General features: G+C 37.6%; 1 long non-coding RNA gene across 1 annotated transcript in view; it reads left to right on the top strand.

Annotated features, from left to right (window-relative positions):
• Positions 1 to 8,435, top strand: part of LOC122812193 — a 26,525-nt gene extending 18,090 nt beyond the window's left edge. Inside the window, exon 3 of the long non-coding RNA XR_006366360.1 lies at positions 7,863 to 8,435. This is a non-coding gene — a long non-coding RNA (uncharacterized LOC122812193). The remainder of the gene's footprint in view (positions 1 to 7,862) is intronic.
• Positions 8,436 to 21,784: the final 13,349 nt, after the last annotated feature.

The raw sequence follows: 21,784 nt of genomic DNA on the forward strand, positions 1-21,784 counted from the left end.
AAGTTTTTGATATTTCTTTTCAGCTTGAAGGGTTAACAGAGGAACTATTGTAGCTAGATATCTGTTATACAGTTTGATTATTTCTCACCCTTATTTTTAATGAAACCAGTCTTTCAGTATATCTAAAATAAATTCTGAGAATGATGCATAGAGTTTGGAGGAACTTATGCAAATCATTAAGGTGAAATGTACCTAATGAATTAGCCTGAGAAGGAAACAGCTCATCTCCATCTCAGACTAATCCAGTAGGTACACTTCATTTTACAACATTAAAACATATGACAAGAAAACAGCACAATATTCTATGCAGCCGTAGGACTACAGTGGAAGTGCAGGCTGTGCTGATATTAGAACCCACTAAAGTAGGTATGATACCTCAACAAAAAATTGAAAATAGTTCTACATTTAAAGGTACTTACTGTTAAATGGAAAAATCTGTCTGCTATGACTTATTTATTGCTCTACTACTTTGTTGCACTTTTTTCAGGTTTTTATATCTAACCTTTCAAGTTCTGAATAGTCTTGGCTATACTAGCTTGGTACATTATTGTTGTTCCTGTCTCCTTGCTTTATTATTGTTGCTTTTCAGAATGAAGATAGATCGATTTTTCCTTCCTTCAGTTTCACAAAGGAAACTATCTGAAAAATAGACGGCAGAGTTTTGCTTATGAAATTAGGCTGATTGTGATCTTTTGCTTAAGATTTGGAAGATTAACCCATTCGCTATAATTTTGGCAATAGGACTGCTCCATTTCCAATTATACTCTGGATTTGGTCCTGTATTTATTAGAGGGGTTGTGAATTTTTATTTTGTCATACAAAGTATTAACACCTTTGCCCTGTTTTGCTATTAACAACTCATATTGTTCTGTTTTTCTATCAAATCCTGTTTCCAGTCCCAGATGACACATTATAGCAGGAGGTGTTTCATGGACTCTCATGGATTATTTATGATATTTATGGGGCAACTTAATTGTATTTATCTATAGCTCAGTTGCTTTGCCAGCATTTTAGTCTAATAATAGAGCAAATACCACATTACTAATGTATTAGTCATTACAGCGTCTTGGTTTTTGTTTGTACACTGCTTAGTGGTTAAACATTTAAATGTACTTGAATCCTTTCCTGTAAATCTTCAAGCCTCAACTTGCTAATATTACAAAGTTGTAGAGAAAAGATCAAAACTTTACACATTACCATCATTGGTGATGCACTAAAAGAAATCTCATTAGCACTGACTTTCTTTAATAAACATTGATAATCCCATTGAAAGGTGCAGAATTTAAATCAGTGAGTTAGACCTGGTCCATTTTGAATTGAGAAGTAGCAGGTTAGACAGTCTAAACTGTATAACTCAGCTATGATTTAATTATTTGCCATCTCCAGCACCCAGCTTTCAGAGACATAGTGACACCTTTCCAGCTTTCATTTAAGAAGTCTTTGAAGCTGTGGGTATCTTTGTAACTAACTTGATAAGGAATTTCATGATCTTAAATTAATTCACTATGTAATATGAAAGTATACCACTTCAAATCAAGTGCATTAACACAATCTGGAAAACTGAGTTAGAGAATAATGCAATGCAGTCTTATTTGAAAACGATGTTAGCTGTATCCCACAATCCCTGTTACATTAGATGATATCTTCTTTTAGCAGGTAGCCTTCTCTTCATGGAGTTTAGTCTGAATGCAGGATAATGTAAAAATTAATAATTATTCTGAAGCATGTTTTCCCTCCCTGTGATCTTCCACTCAGTGAGAAAAATCCCCATGGATCTGTTTTAATATGAACTCAGCACCGTTGCTGGAATCCTGATTGACCACACTGCTGTCCATTGGCATGTTTATGATGCAACATGATGGCTACTTGTTTGATTGTTACACGGTGTGAACTGTCTGAATGAAGTTACTTGCTGGTGAAATTCACTTTTCTCTGGGTTTAGTGACCTCAGAGTTTATTACATACAAAATGTGCAGACGCAAAGCACCCTTCCAGTAGTTCTGTGTGTGTGTGGGGGGGGTATCTTTTGTGTGAATGCAGGATTTAGGTTCTCTTCTTATTCATCTTCTCCAATTATGTGCAATTTGATATTCACAATTCTGATGTCGAACTTTTATATAACATCGATAAGTCGATTGATGTCTAACTAAAACATGAATATCAGTATGCCAAATTAAAGTGTTTCTCCCCCTGATTCCTGCTGGTCAGTGGGCAATTACAAAGTTGTAATTCATTTTGCCTATCATCATTATCAGTCTATCTACCACATACATAACCTTCCATCCCTGCCTAGGAGTACCCCTCTCCCACACCAAATTTTCATTTCGCCAGAATCCTGGGTACTGTAAAGCCTGTTTCAGCAAAATATTTTAAACAGCAACAATACTGTTGCATCCAAAGTGAATGTGCAGAAAGCTAGACTACAAAAAAATTAGATGCACACCATTTCATTGCAAGACTGCTAACTTACTCTCATTACATTGAAACAGACTCTGTGAAAACAAAAAGACTCAAAACAGCATTGAAACATGCACTGTAAAAACAGATTCAAAACAACATTCAAAACACAGTCCATGAAAACAGGCACACAATAACATTAAAATACACTAAATTAAAACAAGCAGACTTACAGCAAATGGTAGCTTCCCTTTAACATCAGAGAAAACTGGCTAGCATAAAAAAACTGTCAAGATATAAATATTAGCAACATGCACTACCCCCCCAACAATGAGGGGAGCCCCTGTTACTTGTATATTTTAACTCTAATCTGACTCCAACCAAACAAAAATGGAGAACGAATAGCATAATAAAAAATAATTGTTCCCCTGAAATCCAGTTAATGAACAACTTCATGAATAAACATCAATGTATCAAAACTGAACAGAATAGCTCCTAACAAAAAGTGGGTGAACACAATATATCATAGCTATCTGAAATATTAGTAACCACTACCTCTAAAGTTCCAAGCTCCAAATGTCAATTTCTGTTTCTGACCTCAAATGGGAAGCTGTCATAGTTGCTTCATTACTATAAGCAGACTCTCAAAAACATGCCATTGAAAAGAGAAATACTTAAGTGAGCAGACAGTGGATGTATCCATTTATTTGCAACAGTACAGGTATGTGCTCCTTACTCCTAGGGTGTTACAAAAAGGAAGGCATGTTCATTGCTGTTTCAGATCCACAGGGTCTACCCACCATGACAACAGCCCCACCACTGAGTCACTGGTGATCTTAACGTCCCTCCACTCCCATGCTAACTATCCATGTAATAATGATAGAGGGTCAGAGCTCACGTTAGGTTATCAATGGGACACTGAATAATTACATGGTTATCTGTTTAATTAGCAGTGTGCAGTGTGGGCATTTTATTCTGTAATATAAGCAAGTAGAGTTAATCCAAGGAGGAAGCACAAAATATCTTAGTTTTGTTTTCCTTGAGAGGAAAATGGCTATTTTAATGTCAGAGATAAAAGGATCATTACTGCAAAACTACTAATTATTCTACATTCTGCCACGTGGTCTAATTCAGAGGTGTAAGGATCATAGTTCTGCCACATGGTGTGCTTCAACATGCTCTTTGACAGATAATGAGGAAAGATGGCATACCCTCAAAACAGCACTTAACAGGTAGGAACTAATCATCTGCATACTGCTTTATATATATATATATATATATATATATATATATATATATGTAATCTACCCTTTGAGCCTGGGAAGTGACCCTGGCACAGGGCTTAGCTGAGATCATAGGTGAAGCAGGCAACTATATCAAAGAAGGAGCCAGGACATCCTCTCAGGAACAAAGAACAAGAGAGTTTATGCCACAGAAATTAAACATGTTCATGTATTAACAGGTGGCTCTCTTGAGTATCCAGCAACCACCAACTCTGCCACAATGAAGGCGTGTCTTGAAGAGTTAATAAGCACAGTAATTTGCAATGCAATGCTTAGAGTAAATCTTAGTGACAGTACACCTGCGTATTGAGATGATAATTCTTAACAATGTAAACATAGTCTTGGCAAGTGATAATGATGGTATCTACAAGGCAGTTATAAATGCCATTTAACTGAGCCTTTAGTTTGCAGCCGTTTAAAGAGGAAGCCAGTACAGATTAGCAGCTGCTGGAAAATGGTATATTTACGTAGATATGATCTCTTTTGATAATACGGTTGTACAACAAGGCTGAATAACTGGATGACATCTAGCCAGAAATGTTGAATGCACAGGGGACTGTCACCATATCATAGTTAATTCAACTTTTCTCTCTGGAATGACAAACTGAGCTGGAAGTTTCTATTTTCCAAAAATTGGGATAAAAGTATGTGCTTCATTTATAGTGGGATAGTGTTCCTCAGCCTCCCTAGAAAAGATTATGCCAGGGATCTAAAAATGAGACATCATCCAGTAGATATGTCTGTGATTCAGGAGAGGCACTGTGAAGTCCATCTTTGTAACTGCAGATCAAGGCTTTCTCCTTGCATGTACGTGTGCAGTCATGTGAGATCACCAATCCTGCCTACATATATTTTGCAGGCCTGGAAAAGGCATATGAATGCATATAGCAGGCTGTCTTTTGGAAGAGTCTATAACAGCACACTGGCCTGGGACCAAAGCTGTAGGTCATTCAGTGCTAACATTTGTAGATGTTGAATTGTTTTCTTCAGGTGACAGGGCTCACATACTTGAAGTGGAGGAGTTTAGTTCTCTTGTTAATGAATAAAGGTAGGAGGATAAGAAGACTGTGGATCAGAATGAGGCAGTGGTGCCACAATTAAAGGTGCTGTACCACAGTGTGCAGAGTCTTTCTGTGTGTGCATATTGGTGTCTGTATGTGTATCCTGGTGCATGTTTGTTTATGAAAGTCAGCTCATATGTGCACACTCGTGTGACTGTATGTGTACATGTATGTGTGAGCTTGTATGTGTGCATGCAAGACACCTCTCAACTGTCTGGAATTTCACAGAATGTCCAAATTATAGCCTTATAGTTTTTGGTATGTTCCTCATGAAATTTGTGCTTTTCTGCCAAGTCATTGAGGACTTGAAGTCACTAAATAACAACATTTATTTGAATTTCAGACTTCATATACTTCATAAAATGCATGCATGATATTACAAAACATGTTATTCTTGCAACCTTCTAATTTTATAAGAACAATATTTAAAATCTGTCCCTGATTCTGGGTCTTTATCCCTTCTGTTTGGCTTTGTCCAAATTATAGCACTAACAGATTGAGTGCTATGCATGTTTTAATGTGTGTGTGCTTAGTGGTGATGTGATAGCTGCGTCATATAATATACCTTTCAACTTCCTATTCAGTCTACATCCCCATTTATACATATGGTCATGGGCTTTGTACAGTGACTGAAATGACGAGATCACACAGTTACAAATGGCAAAAGTTATTTTCTTTCTTCAGCTCTATGGGCTCACTCTCCATGACAAATCAAGGAGCTCAGTAATTTTTAAGGAACTTGGGGTACAGTAGCTACCCATTTAGGTTGAGAGGAGTCAGCTGTGGTGGTCTGAGCATTCAGTCAGGATCCCCGTGCATGCCCCCCATGGAATATGTACCAGATACTGAGCCTTGGGAAGAAGCACCAAGGTAGACCCATTATTCACTGGAGCTCACCTTACTTGGAAATGTTCATAAATCCCTCAAGATGAGATGGGTCGGTTGGATGGAAAACTCTGGTCTTCTTTTCCAGCTTACTCAACTGGAACCCTCATCAGTGCAAGTAAAAAAAAACACTGGTGACTGGATGGATGGGTTTGTTCAATGGGTGAGCCTATTATGAATAAGTGACTCTTTTCGATAGTGACCTGAGACCTTTATCTGATTAAGTAACTTGTGTGCAGTCACACAGTTTGCAAGTTTAAAAGTAAATAATCTGCAACTATCAAATAAAACTCAATAAAAGTAATCCCTGAGATAAACTCCTGTACAAATTTAATTTTCAAGCAGACAAGTATTCGGGCATAGCAAACAACTGTTGTTAAAACTAATCAAAGAAAAAAAGAAAAAAACAAAGGAAACTGTTACATTTATTTATTTGTTTAAATTAAATTTTATTTAATTTTATTTATGTTTTGCTGACCAGCTTAGCCCCACTACAACTGTGGCCTATTTTCAGGGGAGTCTTAATTTGATATTCATACTGATTAGGGGAAACTGAGCCAGGACACAAAATTCCTTTACTCTTTTTGGTGCATGCTGTGGTATCTTTTACATCCATCTGACCTGCCACTACGTTTGGCATATGGGACCTTGAATTAATGTCTCTTGCAAAGGCTGACACACCCAGAAATGCAGTAACCCTCTAATGCTGTACTGCAAGGTGATGATAGAAAAATGAATCCAATCACCTTCTGTTGTAGGACTAGGACCTCAGCCTTCTGGTCTTCCTACACTACATGTAAATGATGATATTTCTGTTAGATAATGTTTCATTGTATTCTGAAGGCAGACTTTAGGATTGTTTTCTTTTTTAAATGGCAAAGTATAGCAACCTGCATCAGATAGTGTTTGCTTTTCACTTCCTTCTGTTAACTAAGACGGAGTAAAGAAGGGTGATACTTTCTTCAGAATGTTCGTCAGGAAGCAGCCTAACAGGAGGATGCTTCCAGAATCTCTTCTATCAAGAAGGAGAAAAGATCCCACCCAATGACCCAGACTTGGTTTTGGTACCATGGTCACTGGTACTAAAAGATTGTTTACTTTTGTGCTAAAAGTTTGAGCAATCTCACTCTTCTACCGTTGAGTGTACTGCCATTAACGAAGTCTGAAACGCAAAGAAACTAAAGTCCTGAATTGTAGTGCTGCATTTTCTCTTCAGTTTGAAATACGCAAACATTTTCTACCAGCATTGCCTAGTAAGAGATCAGATATTTAAAAATTATTCAGAAACCCACGTGTTGTGCAAATGTTACTGCAGGTGTTATCTAGATAAAATCAAAACCATTGAATACTACCACCACTATATTCCAAGCTATGCATCCAAAATAGCTGTATCTAGTATCCCCCACCCCTACTATGAAATCCTGGAATTTATATCCTTCTGTCTCACCTTGTGAGTTGAGGCAGGTGGTTACAAACTGGAAAATGAATGCATGCTCCTGAATAAGTGAACGCTTCATTAGGTGGCCAAAGCTAAGAGAATGTGGCTCTGTGTTGAAACCTGTGAACATACTGTAATTTGCTAATCTGCAAAGCAATGCATCTGACATTGGGTGATCAGTGGGTGGAGTTTGGATTATTAGCAATCCCCTAGGCAACTCATACGGGCAGAGCTGAATGGTCACAGGGGGCTGGTGATGCAGTATGACTGTATATGTGTGGAAAGGGTTTCTAGTTCAGGGGGGGAGAGATTATTGTCTTGAAGTCTGTTAGACTAAACTATTTCTCAGACTAAACACTTGAATGTAATATTATTTCCTTCAGAATGATTATGTAATGATTTAAAATATTTAAACAGATTTGCTTTTCATTTCATGTCTCATATGTTTTTTTATGATTAATTCATAGTTGCTGTACAGATAATGTTGTGTCTCATTTAATTTTGTTTGACATGCTTCTGTTTCTCCATACCACAACACCTTTTCACATGGGTAAAGTAGAACATTTATGAAATAATTTTATAAAGAAATGAGATTTTGTAGGATAGAACAACCACTTTTTTTGTCAAAATAAAAGCTTACTCTTATAGAATTTGAGTTGTTTTTGTTGTTTCATATAAAATGAATTCACTTTATATATAAAACAATTGCTATATGCAACTATTAGAGGAAAGTTAGGAAATACTTTTTGTACTAAAATCTCTGTACATTTGCCAATTTTCATGTTTTTTTTTTTGCAGGACACAACAGCCCATATAAGTACTATCTTGCCTGGCTCCACTATTGTTACTGCCACTGTTTCCATCTAATCCTATAAAATCCAAGAAATTCCACAAAAACAAATATTTGTTCTAAGGAAGAAGGAGGCTGGATGGAACCTGCTAAAAATGAGGCTGAGAAGAGGCAAACTGAATTGTTGTAGTGAAGGATTCTAGATTCATAATGATAAGCAGTCTAATGGCAGAGGGATATGGTCAGTAAGACACACTCAACTGCTAGGTTTGATTTCATCAGTAGCCACTAGTAAACTGCATGATTCTTTGCAAGTCATTTAACCAAACAATGTGACTGGGTTGCCTGCAAAAACAGTCACATACACTGATTAATCTAAGCGGGTTAAAAAATGAATACAATTTCAAATAAGTAAATGGACAAACCAATTAGACAGTTAATGCCTTTGTGAGGCATCATCTATCATGGGCAAAATTAAGAACAAGTGTGAAAAAAGTGACAAATAATGTGAGTTGCCATCTGATTATAAAGATAATGCTGTAAATCAGTACCAAATAAATAAATAAATAAATAAATCTCTATGCCTAGTGACAAAAGAGGCAGATATACTACTATTTGTGGTATTATAGAACTAAAGGGTTCTGATGGTATAACTTTGACTACCTGGCAGTATTGTCACTCCTGAATACGAAATAGCTTAAAGTATCAGTCCGCATGGGAAAAACACAGCTCAGATGTTCACACTTACAATACTGGAACATAATCTCAACAAGAACTCAAATAGTATTGCACTTAGATGCCAAAGACATGGAGATTATGAACATTTAGAAGCAACTGGCCTTTTGAAAAAGAGTAACTCAGAACAGCCACAGTCGGGGTGCTCTGTTGATGTACACAGTCCCTCACACCCTGCAGTTGTTCTGCAGTATGGAGAAGATGACCAAAAGTTAATACAGACAATAACGATTTAGAGACTGTGTTCTGGATTATATGAATGAGCCAAGAGGGAAAAAGATCCATATAAAGTTAGGAGGAAATGTATGCAGGATAGTATTCTTCTAAGATGTTACCTGGTAAGACACTATTTCAGTTAGTTTAACATTGGCAATTGGAATAGGAACTGTCCTGGATACTAAGTTTCCAAAAGTATGTACAATAAAGATAAAGGAATCACCATTATAGATAAAACTGGATGTAAACTCAGTCAGGGATTGTCCTACATTGTGGAATGGTGTCATGCAAACAGGACAAAATAATGTCATGATTAAACAATGAAGAGTTAAAGAAATGGAGACAACTATGAGGCAATACAAGTGAGAAAACTCTAATGGGGAAAGTGAGGTGAAGAGATAAGTGCAGGACTACATTTAAGAAACAAAGATTTGAAATATGGAGCAACAAAACAGTATGATGAAGACCACAGGTTCTAGCATTTTAACTGTAGTAACACACAGACTGAATGATATAAATTGCAGTTCCACTTTAATAAAATAATAAATATGTAAAAACAAAATATCACAGTAAGGGTTTTAATCCTCCAAGTGGACTTCTTCAGACTGGGACAAACATGAACAATCATGTAGTGCATGGAGAGCTGTGATTCTGCTCCAACAGAGGCAAAAAGACAAACTAGTTAAGCGCTTTAGTGGCATGAGACTAGATCTTAACAATTAATAAGCACCCCCATGCACTGCTAAGCTCAAGTCTCATGCTAGTCACTATGAATTGACAGTACTGGCCAGCAAACGACAACACCAGAACTCAAAAACAGCTTTGTTTCCACCTGTTATGTCTGTAATCTATCCCTGGCTTTGTGTCAAAATATTGCCATGATGCTCTCTGTTTGGCAATGCTCTCTAGGTGCTTTACCTGCTTTAAAAGCAAGCAAAATACTTTGCACTATTATTTTCTTGTTTACAGTAAATAGTAGTACAAGGAGGAGATAAAGCTTCATACATTACAAAGAATTATGATTGGGTCTTTAATTGTAACCTAGTATTATGTGTTCTCAACATGAATGCCAAGATTCACCTCTCGTGCTTCACTCTTGAGGTGATTTTCTTGGCATCCATCTTTCAAGCACATAATAACAGTTACAATTGGACACCTACTGAATATCCTCTATACTCATTTTATGCAACCTGCAAGGCTGACATGTGAATAAAATAGTCATGTGAGCAAAGTAAATAACCAAATAGTCAGAGCGTCATTTTTTTGCTTGTTTCCATTGGGCTCAAGCTGACTGAAACACCTTCAGGTCATGTTTTTTGTTTGTCTGTTTGTTTGTTTGTTTGTTTGTTTGTTTGTTTGTTTGTTTGTTTGTTTGTTTAAAACAACAGATGCTCAATTATTCCATATTGCAATGAAAATACTCCCTTAATGCAACAGCAAATTAGGTTGTGCAATGCGAATGCAGATAATATTTTACAAGGAGTTTTAGGTGCCAGAGAACCCTGTTTGGAGACAGAAAAGGTACACATGATGCTGTGACCCCCCCCCCCATGCACTTTTTTTGACATTAGAAAACCACTTGCTTAAAATTAAGATGCTATGATGGGATAAGTTTGTAACAGTGTGTTGCCTAAAAGGATGCTGAGAAGACTTAGAGCTCAGAGACTTCCTGCAGGTACTGGTTATTCCATTCAGTGAACAGAAAGCCCTGAATTTAAAGACAAGGCTTATGCAACTGGAAATGCTAACCAACTTTAACAAAAATGAAATGAGAACATTGGAAAATAACCCTTAGAAGTTAAACACTGACTTAAAAGATAAAATATTGACTTCAAACTTTGAATCAAAACTGGCAGTGGTTCAAAGTAAAATATTGAAAGAAAATGCCATACAAAAAGCAAAAAAAGTTGAAATAATTTAAGAAGGATTGAGCCAGTTATGAAGAAGACAAGGAGTATGGGGATATTCCTCATTCTGTCGAGCGGAATGAAACTGTCACAGTGGGAAATGGGACTAGAGAAGAAAAAGAACAGGCAGAGAATGAGGCTGTGTTTCAGAAATCACACTGATAAAAACCCAGAATGTCTCTGCATTTAGTGCAGCAAGTAGAAAAAGGACAGCAGCTATAACAACATCTTTCAGGTCAATTTTAAGAGTGAATGCAATAGAATATCAAAATCCTTCCTGGAGGAGCACACAGAGTGTTCAGGTGTTACAGCTGAGGAAACATGGTCAAAGGATGTGGCTGCCCAAGCCTTACAAAGAGACACAGCAAAGCAAAGCAAGGTGGCCACATAGGAACAAAAAAAAGACAACAACAGAAGATTTTGACAAATACCCCAATGGGCTTTCACTGATTGGGGAATATGCACTGGCTGACGATCTATCAGAGCCTTTCAGGATTATAAATGTATTGAGTCTTGTTCTGTCAATGTGGGAAGCAAGGGTTTTGGGTAAAGGCTTCTCATTTGTACGATCTCAGAGGAGCAAAGTGTTTATGTGTTTGATTTTTTGAGAGAGTGCAGTCATTAATTGATCTTGAAATTGTGTTGGAATCAGCAAGGTGAGATCACATCTGATGAGGCAGCTAAGACTTCTAAAAAATTAAATATTTCCAAACCCTCTCTTAAGTCTCACATTTGTCAGCTTTCTTAAAGGTCTGTAAAGGAGAGATTAGACAGCTGTCCTACACCTCCATTAACATAGACTACAATCTGTCAGAGGAAGAACATTTAGCACTGCTAGTTTTGAGGTGGAATAAAAGTATTAAAATATTGAAGGGTGACCAAGGGTATGCACTAGTCCTGCTGGGTGCTGGGGGGTGCACTGCCAAAATGCTCATCCTTTTAACAATGAAGATGACTATGGCAAGACAAATATGTGCAATGTCAAGAGAGCATTTAGTCAGACTGATGCCTTTCTTCATGAGTTCTTCAGGATCTAAGCAATAACGGCACAGAGAATTATCTTACTGTAGAAAATGCTCATTTGTGGTATATTTATTGGCTTCTGAAAGTGCATAACAATGTTTCAGACCTCAGCTTAATGTCCTCAGACTCAAGTAAAGGATCTAAGCCCGAACCATAGCAGTATTTTTTAAGAGGTTCATTACCATGGTTGTCCAGCAAACTGACTTCTTCATCGAAGATTCCTTCAACTTTATACAAAAGATGAAAAATGTGATTCTGAGAGACTCAGATTTCTTGTAAACTATGGATGTGAAATCATTATATTCTGTAATCACTAAATATGAGGTGTTGGAAATGGTATCCCATTAGTTATATAGGAAGTCTAACTTACAGGTTCAGAGGCATGCCTGTTAAAAGAAATGTTAGATGTGGCACTGTTAAATAGTTTTGTGTGTGTTTTCAAGGTGAAATCTTGTGACAAAACAATGGTGTAGTGATGGATGCAGCTATGGCCCCTGATTATGCCAATTTATACATGACCACTTGAGAAGAAGATCATTTTTTTGATGTATTTATATGTCATAATGTTATATTTTATAAAAACTTTATTGATGACATTTTATGGTTGGACTAGGTCAAAAGAAATTTTTCTGAACTTTTTTACTGCATTAAAGCAGGTCAACGAGCACATGAAATTCATTATGATGTTTAGCCAACATTATTTTTTTTTTAGATTTACTTTTGCAGAAAAAGGAAGATGCTCATTAGACTATAGCTAGAGGAGTTTATTACTGAGTATATGGAGCAGTTTGTTTTACTTGGTTGAAGCTTCAGTGACCGAAGTCTCAATGAAAAGTCAGAGAAGCCATTGTTTAATCCATTTTATAACACTGTTGGGATGAGATACAGTATCAGAATAAACAAGATGAAAGATGGGGACAGAGAATAAAGCAAGGAACTGATAAAAGCAGTAAGGAAGACAGATATCATGGTGTTGAGACATTTGAAACCAAAAGAAAACTAATACATCTTAGCATAAAGTGTTTCTGAGTTCAAATAAACATAAAACCGGCATGTTGCCCATAGAAAAGTGAGAATTTCTTAATTTAGAAAATGGAGCTGAAAAGTATTATGTATTAGGACCATTGATCTGACCCGATGCAAATAAGCATCCCGCATTTGAATTTTTGTAAAACACATTTTGTGTCTGTTTGATGTGACGGTGCATGCTTGTACATGCTGCAGTATATTAGAATTTAGGCCCATAACCTGTTGACTATGTGTGATAGTTCCTTCTTGTGTTCCTGGTGAGATAACTTGCAAGGCAGGTAGATTTGCTTGGTTTGCTGGAGTATCAGCTGATTGAGTATAAAGTTGCCTGCTGGTTAATATGGTTGCCTCATAAGTGTAGGTTTTGATTCTGACCTGCAGTTACTATTTTTAAGGAGTTTATATATTTTCATTGTGCCTTTATGGATTTTCTCTACATTATCTGTGCTCCTTTCTCCTGCCACAAACATGCAGGTTGATTGCTGTCTCAGATGTATCCGTACACAGTACCCATGTACTTGCAGCTAAAAACATCTGCAAAAATCCAAAAACTTACTTGCTTAAATATATACATATTAAAAATAGATTTAAAAATAAATATAACATTTTGGAAGCTAATATAACTCCTTTTCTTCTGAGCATTCTTTCAAGACTTGAAAGCACTATGTCAGAAAATAAAGTCAAAGACCTCAGGTGTATTATTTTCTACCAGACAATGTAGTAAGTAAATATAAACTGGTAACAGAAGACTGCATCAGAAGTACAGTAAAAAAGTGGGGAACACAAGGGAGGCGCTCATGCAGAAAGGAAGCAAGCCATAAGAAGTGTTATAATATAAAACTGAAATGTAAAATCTATACTAATAAAAGGGTGAGATTGACAGTTAAGGCGTTCATAAGTATGTTTGTTAAGAACATAATGGAATATATATTTGGAGAATGGGTTGAATGTTATATAAAAATTATTCTAAATATAATGACTGTCTCATGGTATCCAGCTTAAACATGAGCAAGGCATCCATCTTTTTGTCATCTCTAATTCAATGCTATCCTGAATTTTAAAAGTGAAACCATCTTGAGGAACATTTGAGCAGCTGATACCAGCTTACTTTTCTATGAGATGATGTAGGCTATAGATGCTATGTGCCTTCTTTCTGGTGGAGCATGGAGGCTGGACTATATGCCAGTGACAGTTGTCACACTCCATCCAAGATATCAAGCTGTCCATGACACTACAGTGACCCCATAAAGGCTGCTGCCAGTCACGAGTTTAGATATTTGGTACGACAGACTTTGAGGTAATTTGATTTTAACTTATAGAACAAGTAAAGATTTATTTCTGTGTGAGGTTTCAGGACATAATTTCATCTATTCATTGTCCTAGCAGAATTTTAACCTTACCTTGAAAAAAAAAATAATTAACTGGAAGTGTTTTTAAGAGAAGGATGGAACCTTTAGAGAATACATTTCGAGCTGTTCTTAAAGCTGCTCAGAATGTTGAATATTTTAAATTTAAACCTGAAAAATATTTCAGAGATCCCAAATAGGCTATGTAGTCAGGCTGTTTTTTTTTACTTTCATTTTTGAAACATAATTTGCATATACGTATTATGAACAATGGGTAATTATGGGTAATTACACATGGGCAGTTGCCTCTGATTGTCGTGCTGGTGCTGCTGTATATTCTGCCTTAATGAGCCCCTTGTCTACATCCCAGGGAAGTGCAAAATCTCCTCAACTAAGAAAGTATCAGAGGACCTTGGATAATGCCATTCTCAATTCCTGTCTCCTGTATTTTAGGGTATGGAATGAATGAAGCCATAATGACAAAGCATACCACTATTATGCAAACTACAACTTGGAAATGAAACATAAAGCAATTTATTTATAATATAGCAATTCCATGCTGCAGGAACTGCTATGTCATGAATAAATAGTTTTATTTTTTCATTTCCATGTTTTCATTTAAACAATATTGAATGAATGAGTGTATGGCGGGCAGGGCCTGCCTTTGGTCAATTGGTGCTTTAGGCAAAAGGGCTCCACAGCTCCCACCACACCACCTGGTGCCCCCATTCTGGTCTATCTACACCATCCAAATGACTGGAAAAGCACCCCTGCTACAGCGGCGCCCTAGGCGGCTACCTAGTTGGCCTATGCCCAAGGCCAGTTATGATGGGGGGTGATTAGCAGAAGGTTGAAGATATTAAAGTCAGCATTCACTGAGGAAAATGTTATATGATAAGACTAGTGAGCAAACTATGCATTTTCAGAGAACTTGCACATAATTTTTCATGTAAGACAATGAAAAAGAAAAGCAAGGAGAGGGCAGTCGTTAGGCTGCATAATAACAGGCTAATGTGTAATAGGAAATCAGTTACATCTTTAACAGTAACGTCTGTTACATCTTTTTTCAAGGAAAAGTCATCTTTGTCTGAAAATGTAATCAGAAAGGAAAACACAAGTGATTCTGAAACAAAGCTCCTCTGAACATGTGCTTGAGGGTAGGAAAAGATTGTAGGCACCTGCTGATCTAGCATATAATGACACGTGAGAACATTTTCCAGCAGCAGTTTAAGGATTTCCTTGATGACTCATTGCTGAATTACACTAACCGGTTGAATGATGGCTAGAAAACCTTCCAAATACTGAATAGATGATAAATAAGGTGTGTGCAGTTTTTTTCCCCAGCATCTGGAATGAGAATGAAACCTTATCATGTAGAAAAGAGATTTTCTAGATTATGGAAAATTTTGAGTTTATTCAGGCTCTTACAAATTAATCTCATTAGAAAGGGCACACAATGTGTCTAATGTTTAAAAAGAGATGGAGCCAAATGTATTGGTTAGACCATAGCCTGATCTATTTCAATGTAAGGTTCCCCTCGTGACAAAAAAATGAATTGGCTCAGTATATTGGAGCTTGCATAGTGTTTTAGGTAATAACCTAATTATGTTGTTGGATCAAGGCTTTCTGCACTACAGCACTAGTGATCCTTAGTGCTTATTGTTAGTTTTTAACAATGCAGTTACAGGTGTACACTAGTTAGCCTCAAATCATGCACACAGTATATCTGTTGGGATTCATGAACACTGGCATGCACTGTGATTTCACATGACTCAGTGGACAGTCAACAAAACTGTGTCTGCATGGAACAGACTTAGAGAGAATGAATACTTTCTTCACTACCGGTTGTAAGGTTCTTATAAGAAGACAGTCCCCCAGATTCATTATCCTTCCATGCAGGACTAGCTTAGTCCTGCATGGAAGCAGCCGTTTAGGAGCAGGATGGTAACACACCATGCATATTAATGAAGGCGCGCTGCCTGAGCTCCTAAATGGACATGGAGCATGTACGAGTTTAGAGGGCATGTCTGAGAGAAGAGCTCTCAGAATATACATGCCCATGCAATCAGTAACAGCAGTGTAGGATTAAGAATGAGCGAGACCGCTCATAGGTGTTTGCATACCCACAGCAGCATCCCCCCAAGTTTATAAGACCAATAGTTAAAACATGAAATATAAACAAGTTCTCTTTTTTTTTATGAAACGTATTAAATTTAACAGCAGGTGCACAGGTTTCCCATCACTTAGTTACTTTTAATGCAGCTTAAATGGCACAAGAGGATAAAAAGCAAGATATATGCAAATTAAGCAGTTTAGCAATAGTGTAGTAGGCAGATCATTCGCCTTATAAGGAGTCATTCATGGTTCGAGTCCCACTCCAGTACATTCCATTTTCCATGTCAGTTCACTTTATGATCAATATTTTTTGTTGAATAACCTACTAAATAACATGTATTTGTGAACTAGAGTACTGCATTTAATGCAGATGTGAGATGTTATTGTCATAATGTTGAAAAGTCCACAGATAATCACAACTGCCCCATACAGTATATGTACACAGGAATCACGGATACAAATGGAAGGTAAAATGTGTAATGAATGATAAATCTATACAGTTTCCAAATCGACCACCTTCCCAAGAACTATTTGACATTACTGTCTAAATTAGTGTGGTGGTAAGTGGGAGTAAGCATTATTAAGCAAGAGTAAGCATACTTAAGCAGTAGTAAGTGGATAAGCCTGTTTGTGTGGGGGTAAGCAATCCGCACACAGGTTAAGCAATATTGAAGCTAACTCTTTGTAAGTATATTTAACCGAAGGTTAGCATTGCTTACCTTCGCCCAAACTTGCGCAAACCCACTTACAGTTGCATAAAAGTGCCTTAATCACTCTGCATGCATCAGCCACTGTTCTGGCCAGAAATAAAATAAATAGCTTTTGCAGGTCTTGAACCCAGGACCTTATACACTATAGTCACTGAAGTTAACCACTAAGCCATCACAGCAGTACATAAAGTTGAGGTATCACCAAACAGATTCTCAGTAAAGGAAAATCAAACTGAACATGTGAAAGGAATCTATATGCAGTTTTATGTTGTATAACCTACTACATAACATAAATATGTGAACTGGAGTACTGCATTAAGCCCAGATGTGAGGTGTCAACACAAGGACCCTATACAGTGAACATAAACATGAATCATGGATACCAAACACATATATAACATGCAATGAATAATAAATCAATGCCAAAATGCAAACATAAAACAACTTAAAAATTAAGCAACGCTAAGCATTGAACAGCCTTGGTTAGCAGGTGTAAGGAATGTGTAGGCCAGCTACATCAGTTTGCCCATTGGCATACCCCTTTAAGCAATGCCAACCTTAGGTAAGCAGGTTTTCCCATAGCTTAGCATTTTCAAAACCATCCAATCATGGCAAAGTGCAGGAAATCAGCCCTATTTAAACCCAACAGGTGGGAATACATCTCATAACTGGTTGCAGCTTCCTCCTGTAGGCACTATGTTTGGTATGGGAGAGGGTGTGCATTTTTGGGTGCAGCGCTGGGGCATCAAGGAGTCCAGAGTCATAGCAGGACTCCTTGTGAAAGAACATGACCAGAGACTGCTGCAGGGCCAGTACAAGGGTTCCCAATAAAAAGCGGAAGCCTGGGACCATCTCACCCATGACCTCACCAGTGCCACTGGCATACCCCGAACTGGTGAGCAGGTCAGGCATCACTATGCCGACCTGAAGTGGAGAAAGGGGGATCTCTTGCATCAGTGGATCCAAGAGGCTAGGAGGACAGGAGATGTCCCAGCTGTGTGTATCAGTCCACTACCTGTTTAATAATTGTCAGCTCATGTATATTATGGATAGGTATGGCTAAATATTCCTCTTATGTCTTTCACAGTGGCAGATGAGTGGGCTGTGAACCAGGAAGCCCATGCCTGTAGACTGCAGTGGTTGCGACGCCAGGCAGGTTAGTAATACTCTTGCATGTACTGTCATAGGAAATAAATCTAAAAGTAGTAGTAAGTTAATTGCCTGTATAAAACCTGTATTGTGAAAGGCATGTACTGCATACACCAGAGAACATGGCAGGAAGAGTCTCATATAGGTTGTATGTGAATAAAAGCATAATAGCATGACAATAAAGGTCTAACTGCTGGACTGCATGTGTGTACGCTGGTATCATATGGTAACGTAGCGTTGTAATCTCTTAATAGTACTGTTGTATTAAGCACTGTTACCCACAGTGTGCTACATAAATAAAATGTGTAGGAATGTCTGTATATGACTGTTGTAATCCCAAGAGGTCATATAGTACAACTGAGAGAGACTTAGATAGAAAACAGTAAAAAGACAGATAACAAAATCCAAATAGCACACTCAACTGCAACATGAACTGCTGTATTTTTAGCACACACAGCCATGGTTCAAATCCTGGGAGTGGTAGTAGGCTGTATAGAGAATCATACCCCGCAACTATACAGATATGTCCAGAATGTCGAGTAAATTGGCCCATATCTGCTGCTTCTCACCCTGTCCCCCTGGTAAATCAATGGGATTATCCCAGACATTTAGGCAGCAAACAAGAAATACAACTGATCATCAGACATCTATAAGAACAAACCCGTCACTCTAACAACTCCCCAAAATGTTATGAGAGTAATAAGCCAAGTATGTCCCATCTACACCCCCATGTTGTCAAGCTGTGACCAGACTGTGTACAGTAACAGTGAGATGTATGTGCATAACACTAATGTGGAATCTGGTAATTTGTGTGGCAACATTCAGGTAGTGCTAACAAACAATTCTCCTACAGGTCTGTCAGATATGAATACTGTGCCTAGAAATAAAAGATCGATATCCTGTACTGATAATGTTTACTCTGGTATTGTATGGCATTGTTAGCATTGCAGTTGCTCTGAATAATAAGGTATTACTCATCATTGTCACCCACACTGTGCTACATAATAAAACGTCTAGGAAATCCTGTACAAAAGTGTTGTAGTTACAAGGTCAGAATGTAAAACCACAGGTGAATTATAGATAGAAATCAGAGAAGAGATACACAGCAATCTCTATATAGCACACTCAACTGTGATGGACAGTGCTTTATTTTTAGCAGACACAGCCATGGTTTGAATCCTGGAAGTGGTAGTAAGCTGTATGCAGAATCATATCCCACAAGTTTACAGAATTGTCCAGAATGTCGAGTTAATCTGCCCATACCTGCCGGCTGTTACCCTGTCCCCCCTGCCATATCAGTTTGCTAATCTCTGACATGTAGGCAGCATTTCATGTCATATAACTGACTGTCAGGCCTGTACATATTTGGAAAATGTCAATGAAAACAAACATGTCATTGTACAATTCACTAAAGGTTTAAGAGGGCAATAGTCAAAATATGTCCCGGTTCACCTGCATGTGGTCAAGACATGCCCAGAGTGTGTGCAATAAGAGATGGACAGGTATGTGCATAACATCAACCTGGAATCTGGGAATATGTGTAGAAACAGTTAGGTAGTGTTAACAAACAATACCTCCACAGGTATACCAGGTAAGAGGTGTATACTGTAGGTAAAACTCAGTTCATGTATATAGTTGTCTACATCCATACCACTGTCCAAAGTAAGGCAATAGGGTAATGTACTAATACCTGTAAGGTACAGATAACAGCACTGACTAGGAAAGAAATGAGAACTACAGGAATATACTAGTTGTTAACTGACATATTTCGCTCCCCCTCACCATATCTGAAACAATAAACTAAATACATAATTCAATCAGTATGTGCTGCATTAAATCTACAGTTGGGACATATGTCCTATTTTTTGATCATTATTTAAATTTGTTTCTATGCATGTGCCATGTTGAAATACCCCCACACTGGGGGCATGCTGCCATCAATGTACCTGCATGCTGTTGTAATGGACACTGTGGTTCCATATATGCATGTGTTCTGTTTGCTATGCAACTGTTCCATATCTGGTGTTTGAGTTAATGGGAAAATCTGTTCATGCTGTTATACCTAATCCTGGAATGTGTTGACTATTACTAACCCACATATGTTGTAATATTGAAACACCATAGCACGTTTGGAAAGGCTGGTCACGGCGGACCCACCTGTCCCACCTCACTTGGCCATGGCACTGGGCACCAGCATGTCTAGGACTCATCCTGAGACCTCCACGTCTATTGGTCCTGCACCACTTTTGGGTGGAACTGCCTCAGGGGATGGGCCTTGCCCTCCAGGGAGCGGGCTCAGACAGGACACTGTCACCCGTCACCAGGTCCGGGGTGTGGTGTGTAGAGAGCTCCACAGGGAGTTTGGAAATCTGCTACACCAGCTTGAGGGCCGCATGTCGCAACAAGAGGGTCAGCCTGGCCCTCCTACTCAGCCACTTTCGGGGCTGTGAAGGTGCAGTGGTGACTGCCCATGGGTGGGGTCCTCAGTCCCACTGTTCCACTAGGGGGCTCATGGGCTTCTGATTTCCAAAAACCCCTCCTCATCAAGGTGTTTACCCTCCAGATGTGTCATATACTGCCCCTGTATGTGTCTTGTCTGTCTTGTCTGTTAACCTACCAAGCCTACCTCCTCAAATATACCTACTATCCCTCCCCAACATCTCACTTCACCTGAAAACAAAAAGGGCAATCTGTTCCCAAAAAAAATATCTCGCCCCGTACATAGCTGTCCATTTTGCACTCATGTCCACTGGACACGTAATCTGATCTAATTGGCTTCACAACATATTATTGTTGTCCTCACTCCTCTCTCAGGGATTCTGAGTGTCCAAATATATTTCCATATTCAATGTATATGCACAGCTGTTGTTGTAGAAGAAATGGGCAGGTATGGACCTTCCCTACACCCGTCCTGTACATCCCTAATTATTTTCCCTACTGTCTTTCCCTCTTTGTGCCTCTTTTTCACTATTTTTCTATCAAACCTTGTTCTTTTCTTTTAAAGAAATTAGCATGTGGGCAAGCCAGAGTAAGCACTTTTAAGCAACAGTAAGTGGGTTTAACCTTGTTTGCGAGGGGTAAGCAATGTCTACACAGGTTAAGCAAATGAGAAGCTAAATCAGTATAAGAAACTGTAACCGGAAGTTAGCAGTGCTTACCTCCATGCAAACCAGAGCAAACCCACCTACACCTGCTTAAAAGTGCCTTAATTACTATGTATCCAATGGCCCTTGTTCTACCCAGTAACAAAATTAACAGCTTCTGCAAGCCTCAAACCCAGGACATGGCATACCATAGCCAAAGTGATTTACCACTAAGCCATATCAGATATACATAACCCTGATGTTTTCACAAACATATCATCCAGCACAGTCATTCAACAGTACAGGAAATGTATTTAAACATGTAGATGTATGTGTGTGTGTATATATATATATATATATATATATATATATATATATATATATATATATATACATATATATATATCTAAATACATATATATATATATATATATATATATATATATATATATATATATATATATATATATATATATATATATATATATATATATATATATATATATATATATATATATATATATATATATATATATATATATATATATATATATATATATATATATATATATATATATATATATATATATATATATATATATATATATATATATATA

This window comes from Protopterus annectens, chromosome 9.part0 (genome assembly GCF_019279795.1).
Source record: "Protopterus annectens isolate FY-2018-M chromosome 9.part0, PAN1.0, whole genome shotgun sequence".
Classification (NCBI taxonomy): domain Eukaryota; kingdom Metazoa; phylum Chordata; order Ceratodontiformes; family Protopteridae; genus Protopterus; species Protopterus annectens.